The sequence below is a fragment of the Octodon degus genome, unplaced genomic scaffold (assembly GCF_000260255.1).
Source record: "Octodon degus isolate 3935 unplaced genomic scaffold, OctDeg1.0 scaffold00055, whole genome shotgun sequence".
Classification (NCBI taxonomy): domain Eukaryota; kingdom Metazoa; phylum Chordata; class Mammalia; order Rodentia; family Octodontidae; genus Octodon; species Octodon degus.
In genome coordinates, this window is record NW_004524631.1 from 9,018,162 (window position 1) to 9,040,565 (window position 22,404).

The 22,404-nt window shown below is 37.8% G+C and overlaps 2 protein-coding genes across 4 annotated transcripts in view; one reads left to right on the forward strand and one right to left on the reverse strand.

The window, feature by feature from the left end:
- The window catches only part of Serpini1 (serpin family I member 1), an 85,820-nt gene extending 72,612 nt beyond the window's left edge, over positions 1-13,208 (reverse strand). The window contains exon 1 of the mRNA XM_023717809.1: positions 12,653-13,208. The gene's annotated coding sequence lies outside the window, so the exon portion shown is untranslated. The remainder of the gene's footprint in view (positions 1-12,652) is intronic.
- A 198-nt stretch (positions 13,209-13,406) lies between these two features.
- Pdcd10 (programmed cell death 10) overlaps positions 13,407-22,404 on the forward strand; it is a 44,836-nt gene continuing 35,838 nt past the window's right edge. Inside the window, exon 1 of one of the 3 annotated variants that reach the window (XM_023717835.1) lies at positions 13,407-13,593. The gene's annotated coding sequence lies outside the window, so the exon portion shown is untranslated. The remainder of the gene's footprint in view (positions 13,594-22,404) is intronic. The other 2 variants (XM_023717836.1, XM_004633482.2) reach the window with 2 other exon arrangements.

The window sequence follows — 22,404 nt, forward strand, 5'->3', positions numbered from 1 at the left end:
TATGAAAACCATCTTATTTTATAAGAACTAATTTTAACATCTGGAATAAATTTAAAACAAAATAGCAGAAACTATAAATGTTGCTTTATTATTTTATCACCCCAATCTTGAATTCTGAATTGTCTGGCTAGAAAAGTGTATAACCGCTTTTGTTGATGGTAATCGTAGTATTTGTCCTTCTATGACTAAAAAACATTGTTCTTTTGTTCTTATATTTGCTGAATTATATCTCAACTGGATAAGGAATTTTGAATCATAAACTTATTCCATTACAATTCTGTATACACTGTTCTATTGTCTCCTATCATTTTCTGTGGAGAAGATAAGTTCAATAACTAGTAGATATTTCTGCTCCATTTTCATTTTCTAGGAGTTTAGTGTATTTCTCTAATATTACTTTAAAAGTTAAAAAAATACTGCAAAGCATTTGTAGACTTGTCTATCTTTTATTAATTTTGTCTGGTGCACTGAGGTCAAAAGATATCCAATCAGGGGCTTTAGGTTCCTACTAATTCAATTATCCGTGATTTGGATCCTTGTTTATTTTTTTATATTATACTCACTTTAATATTTTATTTATTTGGTACAAGGTCTCCCTATGCAGCTCGGACTCATAGTGATCCTCCTGTCTCAGCCTCCCCAGCGCTGGTATACAGGCGTGTGCCACCATGCCCAGTTTCAGGGCTGGCAGAGCAGTAGTGCCAGAGATCAAAGTTGGGACCCTGTGCTTGCCAAGCAGCTGCTTAGACTGCTGAGCTATCTGCCTACCCCTCATACTCACTTTAAAACAGCTGTATTATAATATACTTCACCTATCCTAAACATACACCCTTTAATGTCATTTATTAGCTTTAAAAATATGCTCAGGAAGCTGGCTAATCATCACTATCTAATTTTCAAGTTTCATCACTCCTGAAACTGTGAAACTGTTAGCAGCCACTCCCCAATTCCCTCCCACCCCTTCACACTAATCTATGTTCTGTCTTTACGGATTTGCCGACTTGGGCATTTCATACAAAAGGTGGCCAGCTGTATCTGGCACTTGCTTAGTGTGTTTTCAAGGATAATCTGTTTTCTCATTATCTATTCAAGCGGTCAAACAATACTTCATCAGATAGATGTCCTTTTTTCACATTTATCAATTGATGGACATTGGGTTGTCTCTTTTAGCATTATAAGTAATAATGCTATGAAAATTCACGCTGAAGCTTTTCTATGGCATCTTAATTTTTTTTTTTTTTCCAAATTCTCCTGGCCATATGCCTGCAGCAGAATTGCTCAGTCATATGTTAACTGACTGACAATATGAGCAATGGCCAAAATATTTTTTTTTTCTTCTTGGTACTGGAATCAAATTCAGTATTTTCAAAAATGGTTGTACCATTTTAGGCTTCTTACAAGAATTTATGAGTGTTTCAGTTTTTCCAAATCCTTGCCAATACCTGTTTATTTCTGTCCTTCCCGCACCTAATTTTTGAGACAGGATTTCATTATGTAGTTAAGGCTGGTCTTAAATTTACAGTAATCCTCTTGCCTCATCTCCTGAGTATTGGGATTACAAATGCCCCTCTAGTCCCAGCTTTTCTGCACTTTTGACTTTATCTATTCTAATGGGTGTAAACCAGTTTGTGCACTCTGGTTTTCATTCACATTCCTAGTTACAGAACGATACTGTCTTTTCATATGCCTACTGGCTTTTTTTTTTTTTTTGTACCAGGGATCAAACTCAGGACCTTGCACTTTCCAGACAGGCACTGGAGCCGCTGAGCTATCTCCCAGCCCACTTCCTGGATATTTTTATATTATGTTGGGGGGAGAATTCTATTTAAACCCTTTGTCTACTTTTGAATTTTTATTAAATTGTAAGTTATTTGTGTATTTTTGGGTGCATGTTATCTTCTTAAATACCTCATTTGCAAATATTTTCATTTGGTTAACCTTCCACTTCTGGACTTGATGAAGTCCAATTCATATTTTGTCATCTATGATTTGGTGATAACTAAGATACCATCATCTAATCGATGATAAAATGACCCACTTTGTTACATTTTTATACATGGTGTGAGTTGGGATCTAATTTCATTTGTTTTTTTCATGTGAGTGTCCAGTTGTTTCAGTATGATTTGTTGACCCTTCTTTCTCCATTGAATGCCCCACCATGGTATCTTTGCTGGCTCCAAATTAATTGAGCTGAATGTAAGGGTTTGTTTCTGAGCTAAAGATTCTAAGCTCCTAGGGGGCCAGCCAAATAGTTCAGCGGATTACAGCACTGGTAAGCAGGTGCAGGGACCGGGGTTCGAGTCTGGAGCCTGCCATGCCGGCCCCACCCACGGGGTGTGCTGAGATGGCAACTGAGTCTGGGTGTAGTGGTGCATGCCTGTAATCCCAGTTCTTGGGAGGCTATAAATGGGGATCACTAAGAGTCTGATCTAGTAGTGAGACCCTAAAAAAATTTAAAAAAGATTCTAAACCCCTGATACATATATCTGGGTCTCTTTAATTTTTATTTAAGTTTTAAGATCAACTTGCTAATTTATGCCAAAAAAGCGGGTGTTATTTTGATATAGAAACTTTTTAGATTAACTTGAAAAATACTGCCATTTTAATATTATGTTCCAATTTGTGAGCATGCAATGTTTTTAAATTTAGGTCTTTCAATAATTGTAGGTCCATTACTGGATGTATGTACAAATCTAGCTCTCCTTTGTTAAATGTATTCTTAGTTAAGAAATGTGTTCAAAATGTACAGCTAACTTTTAAATAAAAAATTATTATGGTAAAAATTATGGAATACTAATGGGATAAGTATGAGTCATGGTTTGTATCTAGTTGTTCCCTCAAAGCGTCATGAACTCATTGGGGTGGGCTTCTGGAGTTTATGATTACTTCATGACCCAATGCTGGGATTATGGGAGTGCTACACCCACCCTGGGGTGGATAGACTCAATGCAATATAAGGGAATACATTTTGCTGTCTTCCGCCTCCATGAACTGCTGCCCTCTGCCATGTGCTACTCTGCCTTAGAGCCAGCTGAGTACGGACTGAAACGTTCACAATCTGTGAGCTAAATAAACCTTTTCCTTTCTCAATTTTGGGTGCAGAGCAAAGTAAAGTGAAAAGTAACTGAGACAGTATGTTTAAAATTAGGGGTCTTATTGACAATGTTTAAATTGCTGAATAAATTTTTAAAATTCAATGTATTTTTAAATTATCATTTTATTCTTTTATGTTATTGTATATGGATATTTGATAGATTTTATTCTGGTATGTTAGGCCTAGTATAAATTTAAAACTGATTTCTTTATATTGATCTTATATCCCACAATCTTGCTATAGAAGTAGCTTTAATAATTTGTGGATTCCCTCAAATTTTCTATATACAAGATCATTTTATCTGTGAAAATACTTTTTTCTTTCCAATTGGTTTGTTATTTCTTTTTATTGTCTAATGGCCCTGGTCAGAACTTCTACTACATATTGAACAGAACTATGAAAGCAATTATACCAGTCTTATTCTTGATTTCAGAAGAAGTACTCAGCCATCCACCATTAAATAAGATACGAAGTGGGAGTTTTTTGTACCTATCTTTTAACAGGCTGAGGAAGTTTCTATGTCTAGTTTGCTAAAAAAAAAAATTTTTTTTGGGCAATTTTTTTCTTCATGTGAGATGATCATGTATTATTTTTTGAGTCAGTATGATTGAATTCCACATTAAACCAATCTGATCTTCCTGGAATAAACCTCTTTGTTCATGGTATATTATCAAGTTAGTGTATTATAGTTTAGTTGAAGACTGTTTTGAGTCTCTATTACTTTGTATCTTTTGGTCCAGTGAGATAGCTCAGCAGAGTAAGCCCTTGCTTAGGCAAGTGCAGGGTGCAGGCTTTGATCCCTAGCACCACATCCCATGCTGGCCCCACCCTCCAGGCTCCCTGAGTTAGCTACTGAGACTCAACATGGTGCCACATGCCTGTAACCCCAGCGCTGGGCAGGCTGAAAGCAGGAGGATCATTGATCCCAAGCTGTGTAGTGAAACCCTGTACAAAATACATTAAAAAAAAAAAACCTATACAAAATACATAAAATATATATATATATATCTTGTTCAAGTCAGTTACCTAATTTGTTGCCCTACGTTCCTAGGATTCCCTAGTAATCATTTTTATGTCTATAATATTGGTAGTAAGGTGATTAATTTTCATAGTCTATTTTTTTCCGAGTTCTAAGAATGTATCTGACCTTTTGTTCTTTATTGGCTGACTGGCACGTTTTCCCACAATACTGAAGATGCCATTCAATTGTAATTGTATTACAAAGTACTGGTGTACTTTTCCATACATCTAGATTATTTGGGACTAAAGTTAATCTCTTTACACTAGCAAGTATTTTGTGCAACTCCTTAAAATTCTTACAATTCAAGGGCATATTCTAGCTTTCTGAACATTTATTTTAGGGGAGCAGGGGAAATTAGAGCTTCAAACTGCCATTTGAACCAAGATATAGTTCACTTAAAATAATACATCAAAATAAAGTCAACTACTTAAGATTCAATGATCATTGTCAGGTCCTGCATAATACATTGAATGTGAAAAACCAACATTAAAAAGGCTGTGAGTCAAGTTATGTATCACAAAATGAGATGGGTTTAGAGAGATTAAATAACACATCTAGTAACATATACCTAGTAATTATGGAACAAATAGTCCTGACTGTGTGGTTTTGTCAGACTATAGAGCTTGTACTCCCACTTGCTGGTGATAAACTTTGTGAAAAGGGCCCTGAAATACTTTTGGTTTTATGGGCCATTCATTTTTCATTTCAATGATTCAACTCTGCTATTAATAAGGAAGCAAACTTAACAATACATAAATGAATGGACATAGCTGTGTTCCAATAAAACTTTATTTATACAAGAGGTCATGTGCTTATAAGCCATGGCTTACCCCGGCAATTACCAATATATCATACTGCCTCAGTCTTTCTCACAGTGTTTCGTGATTACCACACAGGTCAATCTCTTGTTTCTGGGTCTCTACCACAGTAACTGCCGTAATATCATAGTCAAAAGTCACCTATCCTTGGTCCTAAGATACCTTATAAGGTTTATGTTAACTATATTGAAAGATTAGATTATTCCAAGCACTGATTTTATATGTATTATCATACCATCATGCTACTGGTACATAAGAGAAATTCACATGTTACCCTACCAGGAGTATTCTGGCCCAATAAATCCACTCAATTATTGAAGCATGACAGAACAATACAAATCAAGGAAGATGATATGTAAATGAAAATTATAGTCAAGGTCCCTATCTTTGATAATGCCCCATGGGGGGGGGAGGGTAGGCAGATTCAGTATTATTTTTCCACTTTTCTCAGGTTGTTTTCTCCTCAGGCTTTGCTATCTCATAATCATCATAATTCACCAAAACTGTCCATCTATGATGTGTCATTTATGAATGAGTCACAACTTAAATAATATTCACTCTATTCATTTTTTCCACATTATAGAAGTGGATAGCACCACTTTCTAGTATGACAAATTTTTATGTGTTTATGACTAGAGAATAAGGCCTTTTATCTTTGGCTTTAAAAGGCAACAGAACAAATCTTAAAAGGAATTCTACTACTCAGTTTTTCTTTCATTTTCATTAGATCCATATTTTTTTAATCTTATTTATTTGGTACAGGATCTCATTGCGCAGCTTTGACTCGTACTGATCTTCCCGTCTCAGCCTCCTTAGCACTGGGATTACAGGTGTGTGCCACCACACCTGGTTTTGGTGGTCGGCACAGCATGCCCAGGGTTCTGGAGTGAGCATGGCATGTGTACAGGGATTGAACTCGGGCGCTTGTGCTTGCCAGGCAGGTGCTTAAACCCCAGAGCTTGAAATGTAAACTACACAGATTCCCAAACATTTTCAAGTTTAAAGCAGATTTTAATAAAATCAAGTGCTTGTGACGAAACTTGGATAAGCACCAGATGAGGTGCTTGCTAGATGGCCTTTAACTAGAGATACCATCAGTCTGAGGACAGCTTTTGCCCAGACTTAAAATTTGGTAATCAATGATAATTTGGTGTAGGCAGATTAGATGTTGTTTCCTTAACAAAATGCAAAACAAAACAAAATGGAGAAGTGGGAGGGACCAAAATATTAAGAATGAGAAAAAATAAAATTTAAAGTTAACACATTCTCAATCATCACAGGATGACTGAACGTACTGACAGTTACCCACAAAACAAGTTTCAATACCTGTCCCCATGCTTCACCAATCAAAGGCCAGATTGCTGAAGGTCTTTGGCAAAGCTTTCCTTTTTTTGGCAAAACCGGGGATTGAACTCAGGCCCTTGTGCTTGCCAGGCAAGCACTTCTGCTGCTGAACTATCTCCCCGGCCCCAGCAAAGCTCTTATTTCCTAGTTAAAAGCTAAACGCTCATCAAGCACAGCTGCTCCGCAGTTTTCCTTCCTCGCGCTGGAGATACCTGGGTCAACAAAATGCTGTACCCGGATGTGACAGCAGCAGAACGCCTCTGTCTCACAGCAGGCATGAGAGAAACCACGAGGGAAAAACTTTATCAATATTGAGCCTCTACACGACAATCAAATAACTTATTCCAGCTTAGCGTACTTGCTCTAGGAAAGCGCATCCCCATTACTTTATATCACTGTGCCTATAACTTGTGGCAGAAAACATTCCTATTCTTATCAATCATTTTTGGGCCACATAACATGAAGTAAAAAAAAAAATGCTTTAGGATAATTCTGAATATCATTTTCTCTTTCAAAATAATTAACTTGTTAGTAATCATTAACTGTTAAGTTTCAGTAATATTTTTTTTTAAAACAGGAAGCTATTAATATGCCTTCAGAATTTTAAGTTATACCGTAGAAACTGTGAAATGTGGCCAGCCAAATAGCTCAGCAGATTTAAGTGCCTGCAAGCAGGCGCAGGACCAGGGGTCCCTGAGCACCCTGAGATGGCATTGGAGACTGGGCGTAGTGATGTGCACCTGCAATCCCAGCTCTTGAGAGTCTCTAAATAGGCACATCACTACAAATCCGATCTAGTAGTGAGACCCTGAACACCCTGTAGACCCTTCCCTAAAACAAACAAAACTATGAAATACAGAAAGAAAATCTTATGAAGACTTATGTGATTTATAGATAAGCTCTTGTAATTTTTAAGAAGTTTCCCAAGTTACAAAAACGAATGTATCATTGTTATACAGCTGTTAAGAATAACTTTTGTATACATTTTCACTTGATGTTATATGTGAAAGGACTTAGGATGTTAGGATAAATGATTTAGTATCTGTAAGCAATTTACAACGTTAAGTAGAGGTTTCTTAACTGAAGGATAAATATCTTGAAGATATTAACTGCTTCAATGACTTTAAATTACTTTGTAAAATACAAGACAATTAAACGCTCCAATAACAAATTTAATTCAAGTGAATGGCAAAATAATGCTTCATTATACTATTCGTAACATAATATCAAGATATAGAAAAATTAAATAGCTCAAGTTAAATAAGGTTAAAAGACCTCAAAAACAATCACAAAATTCACGGTATCATGAAAATGACAAAAGAAGTATAATGTGGGTAAAGTATCAGAAATTTTCCAGTGGGCTCTTCTGGTACCAAAAATCAAACAAATAACATACTTGATTGGTTTTTTATGCCTGTATCTTGTATTATGAGCAGCTACTTTGAAGAAAACAATTCACAAGGTACTGAATATTGTTGATTTCTTACAATCTTGTTTTGAAATTTTGTACTACTGTTCTCATAATTTTTTCTTTAAAATAAAATTATAAAAAATAAATGATTTCAATAGAAAAAATCTTTTTTGCTGTTGAAAATTCAAACCTTTGAAATAAATAATGGAGACCCTAAAGACTTAAAAACTAACAAACAACAAAAACCTAAGATGTTAGGTGAGAAATGAACAAGGTGATAGGTACTCATTCAATTGTCAGGCTATAACATGGAAGTCACTTTGTGACATTTGTGCTAGTGTCGCTGATAACACCAGTACAGGAAATAGCTGGAAAAAAACACACAGTTAGAAAAATTAGGTTACTGAATCCAAGAAAATGCTATCTGTTTGCCACACCAAATTAAAAGCTGTGAGGAATCCAAAACGCCTTTCCTGCTAAACCAGAAGGGGGCCTCAAACCCGAGGCTGGTGCTAGCAAATCCATGCAATCTTCAGCAGCTGAACAGCATACAAAGCCAAGTCTTGAAATTTATCCCTTCCTGTTAGAACTCAAAAAAAAGTCAAGTATACATCTAATTCAGTTTTAGAAAGCCACAAAAAGGCCTCACAATGGAAACATTTCACTAAAAATAAAACACTCAAGACTAGTTAAAGTCAGGTTGAGATACAATTTCATGTTACATTTATTATTTTTCATTAAGTTTTTATTTACATATGTTAAGAAAAGGCATACAAAGTGTATACATGTATGTTAGAGAAATATTGCTTAAAATCACCTTTTCTTGAAACAGCAGAATTCTACTAGAGTCAAGAAAAGGACCACACAAATTTTAAATGGCATTAAATGAATAAATTCTTATCTAAAGCACACACACGCACAAGGTTATGGATAATGGTAATATTTGCTCTATATATTCAGAATCCAACAAATGACAGTCATGTGTATCTGTATTTATCCCTAATATAAGAAACTTTTGTAGGCAAAGGAATGAATCTATTGCTTAAAACAGAAGTCCAAAACAATTCACTTTTTCAGTACTTATTCATGAAATGATATTTCATTATAGTGTCCAGATAGTTAATCAAACTGTTATCACCTACCAATTATGGACTATGGATAAGGCTTTCAAAGTAAATACAAAAGTCAGTAAAACCGTCTTAGCTCTAAAAATACTGAGTTTCTGGTGAGGAAAACACTTATGAACTCAGCTAACGACATCACACTGAATTTTTACTTTTAACACTAATGAGATTAATTTGTTTCTGGTACATCAAATTCAAAACAATGTTTACACAAAATTGATATGACTGATTGCTTTTTTTCTCTTTTCTAGGGGGCTCAAGGGCAGAAAAAAAAATATATATATATATTTTTTAAAGATAAACTTGAACAAAGGTACATCTTTAGAGACTTAAAGGTAAATGGGGTGAGCTAAAAACTCCCCTGGCAATATATTCCAAAACTCGGTTTCCTCCAGGTGAAGAGTACTTCTCTCTCAGCAATAGTCCCTACATTTGTGATGTTTGCAGCCCTCACTGAATAAATTGGGCTCCATTGACATTTTCGCAAAGCTAATTAGACCACATTTTCAGAAATAATGCATTGCATAATAATCATCCTGTGAGATCAACTAACTCTTGTCTTTCAAAGTACAAAATGTTTCTATGTGTACACAACACAAGCATTAGCCAATGAATTTAATTGAATAGTGGGCACAGGGAAAATTTTTGAGGCTGAACATGACATAAGGTGGTCAGGATCAATAGGAGATAGAAAAGAAGTATATTAGGAGTTAATAACCTAGAACTTAAAAAAATCCCCAAACTTGAATTTGCATAATAGTCGTTCTATTTCATATTACTTATTAATGGGGAAAACATCATTTTATGTTTTTCTTTCCCAGGTAGTAATAATGGATCAATTAGATGAGAATAAATATGCATAGGATCTCGTCTGCTGTAATAGCCCATAGCTATTCAAAGTCTAATGAATTAATGCCAGTCTGACTCCACTGCAAATATATGTAGAAAAGTAGCATCTACACTATAGCAATTGGTTCCCAGAAATTAGTGATCGTGGGGGGTGTTATCACTTATAAGAAGTCTACAAAAAACCTCCAACCTCTTTTCTCTCAGGCTCAGGGTATGTTTCTCAAGCAGTTTTTCTTAGCTGTCCCTGTCTCCTGTCTACAGAAAACCATTTGACATCAAACCTTTAAGTACTGCTCTTTATGTCACATACATCAATGGATCCTGTTAGAAATCCATGTTGCTTAAATATTTCTACTCAACTGGCTTAGGATTAGTATTTTAAATTATTTAAAGCGTCAAAGACAGTGTAATTTGAAATTAAACAAGTCTTTTGGCTTAAAGACAGCCATATCGGTCTTTAAGCCAAAAGACAACTTCCACTCGAGACATTCTTCAGTGTTGCTTTTCTTTCTGATCATCTTTTATCTCACAGGTAGCCATAAGCATGTAGTAAGATTAAGAGCAGGAAAAAAATGCTTTTAACATAGGCAGTATTTTAAATAAAACTAATGAGCATCCTCAATGTCAAGGAAAGACTTTAGATTCTTTGAGATTAAATGTAGTCAGCAACAAGCATAAGAGAAGATTTCAACATACCAAATACCCAAATATGAAATACTGCTAATATTTTCTTTTTAATATAAAATCATGGTCTTATTCCCAAATGATACAAGACCCAGTTTTTTTCACTGACACTCTTAAAAAGATACTAATCTTGCAAACAGGACAGTTTTCATACCACAAACTTACTCTTTTCTAATGAAATTCTGGTCTTTTGTACAATACCTTGGGGCAGAAGACCTATGTATATAGTTGGGATCAAAAGTACACCTGAATTTCAATTATTTTATTATTTTTTACTCATTTACTTGGTTAATAAAATTCTTCCAAAAACATCCCATAATAAAGAGTCTGAAAGAAATGCATTGTCTTACAATTAACTGTTATTACTACTGGGATAACCCAGACACAGCAAATGCTCAATTTCACCAAATATATTGTTAGTGGAGCCTGAAAAATCTAAGTCTCTGATTAAGAACAATCCACTTAACCACAATTAACAAGAGTACACTCAATCCTTTCCAAGCTTCCCCATACCTCAGTACCTAGATTTTCCTCCACAATTCAATTTCATGGCTCACATTAACATATGGAGTAATAGATTTCCCAGTGATATAGCAAAGATACAATCTGATCCTTATCATGCCATGACTGCTAAATTTAGTGGCTACTGTTGCTTTTTCTTTAAACTCTGAGCTGCTTTTAATACTTACTTGATCTGCTTAGGGACAATCTAAAAGCAATTGCGTTTAAAAGATTTGTCTGTAAATATTTCTTTGGTGCATGACAATGTAGGAAGAGAAGGATATGCACCGCTAAGCACGGTGGGAGCACTCAGTAGGACTGAACTTTAAGCCAGAAAATCAATTAATACCTGAGAGCCATTTCCTTTCAAAAACAAATTATAGGGGCTTTGCCGGATAGCCCAGTTGTTTAAAGCACCAACTGGGGCAATGCAATCAGGCGCAGAGGTCTGCGGTTCGATTCCCAGTCCCAGAAGCTGCACCTGCGCTGCCCTGAAGGCAGCATGAAGGAATCAAAAAACCAAAAACCAAAAAAACAGAAACTCTTTCTCAAAAACAAATTGTATGTGTATGAGCAAAATAAAATTCAAAATCCTAATGGAAGCATGAAAATAGAAAAAAAATAGAAGTAAATCACTCAAATTTATTGATCACAGTTTGAAACAATCCAGATTAAAATGTTCAAGCAAACTGAAATACTCAACTGTCACAATGAAGACATTTTAGAGCAAATTATGCTGCAATATGCTACTATGATTAAAAGCCACCTAATCTGGAGAACTCTGCAACAAAAAGAAAATGAAGCAGGCAGATTTCTTACACTTTTCCACAAAGAAGAGGTTGTGATCTTGTTTTAGTTACAAACATAAAGCGCGACTTTTATCTTTACCTCGCATCACAGGTTCCCATCCGGAGGTATTACAATTACATTCGAAGAATATACACACGGCTCAATACCGAGAACAAACTATTTTACAATACATGTATTTAAAGTCTAAGTCCACTATAACAAATACAGTATTAAGGGTAATCATTTTACACATACTCTCCAAGCCAAGAAGAGATCCTCCCACAGCTTTCCTTGGACTCGTTTTTAAAAATGTACAAATGTTACCGGACACAAATTAAGATAAGGAGCAGCAATGAAGTACACCGTATGTTCCCATTGTAGTCTAAGCCCTGGTCTTTGTTTTCAATATTCCAGAACCACTGAAAAGAAAGCTAAATATCCATCCATTAAAATAATATTTTCCCATTATTGCTGGCGGAAGTTACACTTCTGACAGAGATTCTATCCGAATTTGTCCTAGCCTGACTATTCCTGCTTACATTTGCTTGATTCAATTCTCTTGTAATTCTAGGAACCTGCAATACAACCACCCTGGATAACAGGTCCTTAGCAGGACAATCTGATGAACCAACAGAGGGTAGACATTAAACAGGAATGCAAAGTTATTTTTCTAATGAAAGTTATAAAGTAATTGTATATCAATGACAAAAATTTTGCTTTTTACTAGCTACGCACCCATCAGGTATCAACCCACCTACCCTCAATAAGCACGATTTCCCTCCATCTCCTCTACAGTTGCTGCAACTCAAACCAAAACACCAACCACGCCCTTTATGCTCTGGGTCAAGCTACCTTTTGTCCCCCATCCCAAGTCCAAAAACGTACATCTTTTACCCATCGGGGTTTGCATCGGTTTAATAACCCACGCTGCCTCTTTCAGAGGTGCCTTCGCTCAATTCCTAGGGACGATGCTTTCTCCGGGGCAGGTGCGGACCCCCGAGGAGGCACCACGCTTACCTCCCACACACCTGCAACCCCTGGCGGGAGGCTGGAGGCCGGCTCCCCGGCTGCGCCTCGCTCCGTCCGCTCCTCCTCTGCCTGTCGCTCTCCCTCTCTCTCCCGGGAAACTACATACAGTCCAGGCTGCGCCTCCGCGGCTCGGGGCTCAGGCTCCGCCTACCCGTTCCCCCGTTGGCGAGCAGGCGGCTGTCGCTCCTCCCCCTGCTGCTCCGCCGCTGCCTGGCCGGAGGCGGCGGGAAGCTGCAGCCGGGTGCTTTCCCGCTCCTCCGCGCGCGGCTGCTCGCCGCCTCCTTTCCTGTGGCCTCACACCTGGCGCCGCTGCCCCGCCCGCTCCCCAGGGACCCAGGTTAGGCGTCTCGCTCTTAGCTCAGGCTGCCCGCTGCGCGCGGAACTCGGCGGTGTCTCTGGCCAGGTCGTCCCCACACCGCATCCTCCCTACACCCCAGCGACGCGTAGAGTCCCCAGCCCAGCAACTCCGCGTTCCTCACCGCGGCCCCCCACCCTCTTCCTCTGCCCAGCTAGCCCGCCCCCTCAATGGGTGAGGCGTCCGTGAGACAAGCCCTGCGTCCCGATTGGTGCAGGTGAGAGCTGGCCCCGCCCTCCCTCTCCCTTCCTTGCACCCAGTCTCTACATCTCACCTCCTCCCTTACAAGCAGGGAACTCTCTTACCATTGGCTGAAAGTGTCCCCACCCATGGCCTTAGGCTCGCTCGCACTGCCTGCCGGGAATTGTAGTCCAGAGAGGAAAGAAATAGCCATCGGCCACGACAAGCAGAACTACCAGTCCCCATAGAACCTTGCGCGACTCCGGCTGGGCAGGATTCCGGACAACGCCTGGTTCCTCTCGGGTCCTTCCGGCGTCGCCGGAGTGAATTGATCCGGGAGTTGAAGAGGGCTCCAAAGGTGGGAAGTGAAGTGTGTGTCTCGGTGGCCGGTAAGGTGTGGTTGTTCTGTCAGTCCTCATAGCTCCGCACGGAGCAGAAGAGGTCTGGGGTTACATGGGGCCCGTGGCTGAGGCACTGGGGCTTGGTTCTGGCAGGCGGAGCAGACGGGGCTGGGAGCGGGGCCCTATGGGCGTAAGCGAGGTTGCCCTACGCGAGTGGCGTAAAGCGGGTTTGTAAATGCCGCCCGCTGGGTCGGGGCCTGAGCGCCTCCAGGAAGTCTCGTAGGTGAGGGCGGGAGGGGAAGGGTGAGGCTGGCCTCTGGTGCCCAGGGAGCGGGGAGAGGGCGGATGTGCCTGGGGTGGGGTCCTCCGAAGGTGTGGCGTGGGGTAGGAGGTGAGGCTGCTGTTTCCCACTGCTTGCTCAGTAAGCTGGGGAAGCAGGAGGAGGAGGAAGGGGTGCTTGAAAGTCTGCTTTTGGGGTGAATGGGGTTGTGCCCTCTGAGGGCAAAGGAGCCCTGGAGAAACAGGAGTTGGATGTTGACAGATGTACGGATTCAGATCCAGTTTAAGACGTGGCCCCTCTAAGGAGATAGCTTTTCCGAAAGCCAGCAGCTTGATCCCCTGAGGTGCACTCCCTAAGTCTGTCTGCTGTTTTCAGAGCGCTTACACTTCGTGATGCTGATGGGGAAACTGAGGGAATAAGTGAAGTGTCCAGGGTCATACCTGTAGGGACAAATCTCAGTGTGGTGCAGCAGAAGTTCAGGTTCTGAACCAGAGCTGCTGCTGACAAAAGGAGTAAGGAGTAAACAGTGGAGGAAGTTGCAAAGTAATGGTATTTTATTTATATCTAAAAAGACGTTTGAAAGGTGAAGTGATTGTGGGTTTTTGTTGGGGTTTTTTTATATCCTTAGGTGGGGTGAAATTCCTCACTGAAGGGTCCTCATTAACCTTTTGGAAAACGAAAGAGCCATCATGTCAACGTATATATTTTCCTTTTTATTAAGGTTATGTTAAATGAAAGTCTCCCAGAGACCGTTTTTATGGGCAGCGTTTAACAACATATCCCGTCATTGCAGTTCAAAGAATTTTTTTTTTCCTCTTACTTTTCTCTCATTTTGTATAGCTTGAGAGTACTGGAATTAGAATTGTTTCACAGAACGTATTTTGTTATTTTTTAAAATTATGCAACAGCAAGGAATATTTACTGTTTATTATTAGAAAAGACATGCATTTCTTGGGGATACCTTTTTGTGTGAGGTTTTTAATTGGTTTTCTTTTTTTATCTTTATTCTACAGTGCATTTGTGTGTGTGTTTTGGATAATTTTTCAGATTTGTAGAAATATATTCACTAATATTAAGATTTTTTGTGTTTATATTACACGAAGGTTTAAACTTACAGCTATCAGGAAATCAGTCATGATTTATAGTTATATAAGTTGCCCATCAGAATATGTATTTTGAACGCACCATACAGTTATTAGTATTTTCAAAAGTCTAACTTTTAAATGCAAAATCTTTTTCAAGGATCAGAGGTATTATGTTTCTGTGGTTAAAGTTAACAGTTTGTTTCTAATATTAAGATAGAGATGTGATACAATAGAATGAAATAAAATCAGGAGTAATATAGCACCATAAGTGAAGAAGCACAATTGAGAAAGACCCAACTAAACAAATGGAAAATTGTGTAGGATGACCGTTGGATAGATTAAAAAGGTGAGGTAGTTTAGGTGCACATAAACTGGTTGGAGCCATTGGTATTATAACAAGACTGTTAATGTATTTTCTACCGGACAGTGTGGGCATTTATCATGTGTATTTGTTTTTATCTTAGGTCCAGCCTTACATTAAATTCTATCTCTAAGGTCCACTATAGTTTTGAAATTTGACATATGTTACTATGAGGGGTGACATGCTAGAGCTCACAGAGTGATGTGTTTTTATTGTTGTTTGTAGTTCCCCAGTGTCTACATTTGTTCTTCATTTTAGGCTTTTAGGAGCCTTGCGCCAGCTTTTCAACATCCTTTCCAGTAGGACTTAGACTACTTGCTGGTGAACCAATGGAAAGTGTGCCACACGTAGCATTGAAAGTTCCAAACGTTCATCTTCAGTTCATTAGGATGTTTTCCATATATTTTTCATAAGGATTGTGAGGTCTCTGAGAGCAGGGGCTCTGAAATATTTGTCCTTGTAGTCTCAATGGATAGAATAATTGAGTACCTATTTACAGAGAATAGTCTGTGAAGTGACTTGCCCATGTCATTTGACTAGAAACTGGAACCACGGCATCATCTAGGTCTTCCAGTGGCACAACTTTAGTATGGAATAAAAACTTGTCACCCTTATTTTATGTGAGGAAAACACATGAATTAAATATTTAAATATCGTTATTGTTTTACTGTTTAATGTTGTCAGTGTACCTTCTGTCCCTCTTGGAGCTTTCCGTTCCTATCCCCAGCTTTTCTCATTTATGATGCTAGATTTGGAGGCGTTTTTTACATGTTCCTTTTTCCTACCTTGACTGTTCCCACTTCCTTTCCCAGATCTGGCCAACTCCTAGTCAGTTTTGAAGTTTCAAATATCCTGCCTTAAGGGAGCTCTCCCTGACATTGTTTGACCCCCTTCCTTCCCCAAACCAGAGCAGTTTATACCACTTCCATGCTCAAAATAATGATTTTTACATGTTCAAAATAGTCCATATTTTCTTTGATACTTTGATACTTTTGTTTGTTTTGGTACTTAGTTGATAAACGTTTGTCTCCTTTAGGCTGTAAGTTACCTGAGCAAGGCCTTTTTATCATATGTCTTTTCCCACTACTTACACTACCTGATATAACTCTATCCATTCATAGTGCCCCCAGGCTTCTGCTAGGGACAGAAATATTGCAGTGAATAAAATAATAATCCACCTCCTGGAGGACTGAGAAATGCAAGGATTTTCAAATGAACTAGAGCTTAACATTTAGATTAGCTACAAAGGAGTTATTGCCACAATTTAATACAAATTATAGAAAGGTTCTTTCTTGGATAGCTTTAAAACTTCATTGGGTAGTTTTCTATGTGGGGATGACAGAGAAGTCATTTTCATTTATGGCAGAATTCTTGTTTAGGTCTCTCAATATTGAAGACCTTACCTTTGTCCTGCCTTTTGCAAGTATCATTCATTATAATATAGATAGGGAAGAAAATTTTAATAGACTCTTTCCTAATGTCTCATTTTTATCCTCCAAACTGTTTTATCTAGGTAGCATTAACACTGAAAGCTTAGGACATCAAGGAAATAGGAAACTTACTTATTAAACTCAGAGAAATTTAATTTTTAGAATTTCTCCAGAGCCACGGTTTGAATTTGAATCTCCATGCTTTTTCTTTTTTCTTTATGCTTGTTTTTAATGGTGTTGTGTTCCTATGATTTTGTACCTTTAGTATCACTTACTTTGGACAAGGTGAATTTGGAAAATTGAGTACTTATTTCAGAGACCTTGTATTTGTATTCTTGAAAGTTTTCATAATACGGTATTTTATTGGATCTTAAGGTAATACCTTATTTACTTAAACCTATGCACTTAAAAGAATAAAAATATCATTATTTTTAAAATATGTAGACAGAATCCAGAGAGAGATTATATTACACTTCAGTCTTGAGTAAATTCTAAAATCATTTTGCAGTACCACACTAGTAGAAGAAAATATACCCAGTAGCTTTGAGTTTCTCTAGACTTAGACTGCTTTCATAGATTTACCAGTACACTTGCTCGCAAAATATTGTCAAATAGTCTTTTTTTTTTTTTTTTTTTTTTTTTGTGGTACTGTGGCTTGACCTCAGGACCTTGTACTTGCCAGGCAAGCACTTATTCTACTGAGCTATCTCCCCAACCCCAATATTGTCAAATATTGTTTGGCTTTAAAATCTAAAGTTGCTCCCTTTAGAGTTTTTATTACTAAATATGTTTAGGTCTGTCCTTATGTTAACTTGAATCTTGAATAACAATTTCATATTTACCTAGCATAATCAATATGTAGGATATAAAACTAAGGTAATTTCTTTTATGTTAAACTGCTAAGATTATTATGAATACTTAGAATTTTAAGCGAATTTCATGATTTTTTTTTCTCCTGTATGATGCAAACAGAAAGTATGATTGGATGTTATAATGGATTGCAGGTATATCACTCCCTGGAGTGTTAGGCAAAGTGGCAGTCTGACAAATCACTACATTTCTGTCCCATCTTTTTTCTTTGAATGATTGTACACTATTAAGGGCAGGGACTGTGTCTTGACCTTTTATCACTGCGTCTCCAGGTAGTTTAGACTGTCCACATTACTGACATGGATACTAGATTAAAAAAAAAAAAAAAAAAAAGGATGCTTACGGGAGTTTATACTTCAGTTGATATGAAGTGAAGGGATGAGTGGATCATTGTGAGCATTTAGCCTTGCTGCTACATTACTTCCTCATGCATCAAATCATTTGATAATTAGGGTCATAGCTGATAAGAAGGGAGAAACTGATAGTTTCTCTGATTTTCCTTCTAGTCTGTGGTACTGGAATCTGTCTCCCTACCTTTTTTAGCCATCCTGTCTTACTTCAGGATGACCTGGAATCCAGCTGAAACTATTTGTAAGGAATGACAAAATCCTAAGAGGACACTCCTGCTGTCTTCTCATGTTTAATGCAAGGTTATACAACAAAAGTCAGTTGAGAATGTTAAATGAGTCAGATGCAGTCTCTGAAGCAGCAGCCTCTCTGTACTAGTTCAAATTGCTGCAATGTTTTCTTTGTTCCAAAAGATTTGGGATAATGTTGTGACCTCTTATTTAGAAATAAACATGCTTTGTGGGTGCCTTTATTCATATTAAAATTGGCATTTTTGCAGTATCTTCAAAATTTCTGAGACCTCCAAGGTTATACCTTAATTTTGGTGTTTGTACTTAAAAATGAATTAAATTTTTGGAAAGTACAAGTTACAAGAGATATCGTGAAGATACTGTTGTTCCTTGACCCACTCTTCTTCTTGTGACTAATAGCACTTGGATTAGAGAAAAATTAGGAAGGAAAAGTAAAGTTAAAGGGTATCTTGAGATAGTACCTTGACCTTGTTAGCACCTAGAGTTAATCAGTTTTTTTGAGAATAAAGATTTATCCACTTCTTGTGCCTTGAAGAAGTGTTTTGGTACATGTAAGATTAGAAGTGATGCAGAACAAGTAGACAGAACCCATAGTAATAGATATTTTATATTGTGATTTTAAGTAGGAAAACACTGGTGGTTTATTTTTAATTTCTGTGAGTTTTTAAAGGCAGGCATTGCTAAAATATTGAAAAAATTAAATGAAATCACAAATGCTAGTAAAAATGAAAAATAGAAAGCGATGTCCCTCAAGTAAACATCAAGTGAGTATTTATTTAGACAGTTGATTCTGTCTAAATGAGGCACTACATTGAGAACTATTTGGGATAAAAAAATGAGTATCCCCAATGGGACAGATTCATTTCCTGTCTTCCAATGAGCATTTTCCTTTAAATTTTGTTCAATTCGGGATTTAACAAAAAAGAGACACTGGGATAGAAAGAATATATATATTTCCATAGCTAAAACTATTTTATTTTTCCCTTGAATCAGTTGTTTCCAAATATCTTACACACAGTTGTTGTTATATTTGTTATTGTTATTGCCATTTCATATCAGCTAATGCCAAGGAAAAGAGCTCTTTGATTCTGTTTTCATCTTTTCATTATGCTGTGCAGATTATCGCCTTTTATGAATTATCTCTAGGGCATCTTTTATCACATCTTAATTTTTCTGTGCTATCCAGCCTCCTCCTAGGCCATGACATTATTCTCTTATGTACAATAAGAGAATAAAAAATAATTTGAACACTATTGTGGTATATTATAGTAAAGTATTGGTGGCCAGATTCTTTTTTGTTCCTCAAAACTGAAAATTAGCTTTGGGAAACATGTAAATTTCTGCTGATAGCCCAAATCATCTTACACCTTCATTTTGGCAAACGAGGGAGAAAAAGGTTTTAAAATATTCTGTGAAGTTGCTGTGACATTATAATGTTAATATAGATAGCCATTGTGTATTCTGTGGAGGGGCCAGACTAAGGTGAAGATAGGCATCTGGGTTCCAAAATTAGGGAAACTCTGTGTCATTCAAGTCAGAATCCATGTTCTGGACCTCCGTCACCCTCATTGTAGCCCTGATACAAACAGTTCCTAGAACTTTGGGTAAAATATCAGTAACAATACAAATTGGACTGCTTATTGAATGTCAGCCACTACATAAGCGCTTTACATCACAATTAGTACTCTTAGCTGTCAGGGTGAGAACTTCTGTGTGTTTCCATTGATTTCTGACTGATTTTAGAGAGAAAGGTTAAATGACTTAAGTGAAATTACCCAGTGGAACAAAAATTCAAACCTCAAGTCTTTAAATCTACGAGCTTATTTCCTATATTGTTTATCTGCCAATAGGAAAAAAATTACTTCTTGAGAACATTCTAATTTCTGTATTAAGAAATAGTACTCCCTAAAATGTGACAGGATGTGTTTAACTTATAACATGAGTTAGAGGTTTTAACAGTACCAAACAAAATATCCCCATACTGTACTGATCCCATTCCTGATCAGTCACCATCCACGTTAGATAAAGCTTGAGGGTCTTGGTGTGTGGTCATTAGTCTGTGGATGACACAAAGAGCAGAACAGCTGAATTTACAGGTAGTGTAGTATGGCATAATGACTCGTGTGTCTAGTACAACAAGGTGTTGTAGTGTAATAGCTTATTTGCTGAAATGTCTCACCATTCTGTTTTGTCTCAATGTGAGTTTCTGTGAACTTTTATTTCTAATTTGTGAAAGTTTTCTTAAATTCCTTAGCATGTATGACAAGAGTCAAGTTGTATTTACTGTTTAGAGACTGAGATCCTGATCTGAGTTATGAAGAAATATGGGCTTAATTTTGCCTTTAACCCTTCTGTGAGGGCCACTCACCCTTGTTCTTCCTAATGTTTTGTTCATAATGCTTGTGCAGTGATAGTTCTAGAGTAGTGATTTTAAAACTGAAGAGGAGAAGGTGGTTAAGAGCTCCGGAGAGCAAGAAGGACCAGTAAACCATTGATGCTTAGCAAGTATACTTATTAGATGAATGAACACTTTATGATGTTTCTTTTTCATACGTAAGAATATAAAAAATTTTATTTGAAAAATGAAATTCTCTCTTAAGAGGGTTAAAATAATTTATCAGTTTTCTGACTTTGTACATATCCTGGCTAAAGGTATGTAGAGGAAAACTGACTTCTAGATTTCTTTTTCTTTTTTTCTTTTTTTCCATTTTGTGTATTTGGTACAGGGTCTCACTATGCAGCTCAGACTCATAGTGAGCCTCCAGTCTTTAGCCTCCCCGGCGCTGGGATTACAGGCTTGTACCACCACACCTGGACTCAATTGCCTGCTTATGTTCTCTTATTTTTCTCTGTCTAATCACAGTAGCTAATATGAAATAATTTTATGTGCCACAAACCATTCCCTGTAATAATACATTAAACCTTTACAACCTTAAGAGATAGATGATACCGTTAACATCTCACAAATGAGAAAACTGCTCACCTTTCTAGTAACAACTTTCTTAATGTTGCTAGGTATAATTGAAACATTCCTGTTCCTATTTTCCCTCAGATAATGTTGTGAATTATGTGGTCTTTCTTGACATTTTAACTGGCTTGTGTAAATCAGCTCTTTCACTATAATGTGATTTTAATTTCTAAAGAGAAAAGGCTTATTATGATCTCCCTTGGTTTGGGCCCTTGATAAGATAGTATACCATAGCAGGAGCACATAGTAGAGCAAAACTGCCCACTCATGAGATAGGGACCAAAGAATGAGGAGGTGGCTGGGGTCCCATAGTCCAGGACATATCCCCAGTGACCGTAAGGCCACTAGGCCCCACTTTAAGGTTCTACATCTTCTTGTACTGCCATGATGAACAGCAGACCTTTGCACAGAGGGCCTTTGGGAAACAGTCATGATCCACAGTGCAGTATTCTGCTCCTGACTCCTTAAAGTTCATGTCCATGTCACAAAGCAAAATACATGCAGTCCATCTCCAGGAGTACCAAAGTCTCAGCTACTGTAGCATTGCTCAAGAGTCTTAAGCTCAAAGCCTGTGAGACTCCAGAGATACCTGTGAGACCCTACAAAATTTAAGAAGTTTCATATTTCTAAAATATAGTGGTTAAATAGGTATAAGTTACATATTCCCATTTTAAAAGGGAGGACTCAGGGAATAGAAGAGAGGGATTGGTCTAAGACATCAGAATCAAGCAAGGCAAACACTACATAATGTAGCTCCTTATCCATGCAGCATCTGAGACACTGGCAGATTATGGGCTTCTAAGGGCTTGGGCCACCCAACCCTTCCTTTACAGCCTCGTAGTTGCAGCCCAAATGACCTGCTTTCTATGAGCAATACTGCATGTTGCTGGCACCTTTCCTTCCATTGCATGAAGCTTCATTCCCGCAGCTCCTTGCATTGCTCTGTGAGAGCTGCTTGCAGGAATTCCAACCCCACGACATATTTTCTGGCCTCCCAGCTATTTGAAGTCTTGATGCAGCCCACTATGATCCTATAAATCTTATATTCTGTGTGTATGCAAAATCAGCATCGCATGAAGAGTAACAAGGTTGGCCACCAATTTGAACTGTACCTGTACCTCTTGAAATCTGCGTGAACACAGCTACAGCAACTTGTAAGTGCCTTACTGCCCAAACATGGGAAATGAATCCCAGGAAAATAATTCCCTAAGTGATTCTGGGTGGCAGGGTGCCCCACAGCTCTTTTTTCAAAAGATTCTAGTCTAGAATGT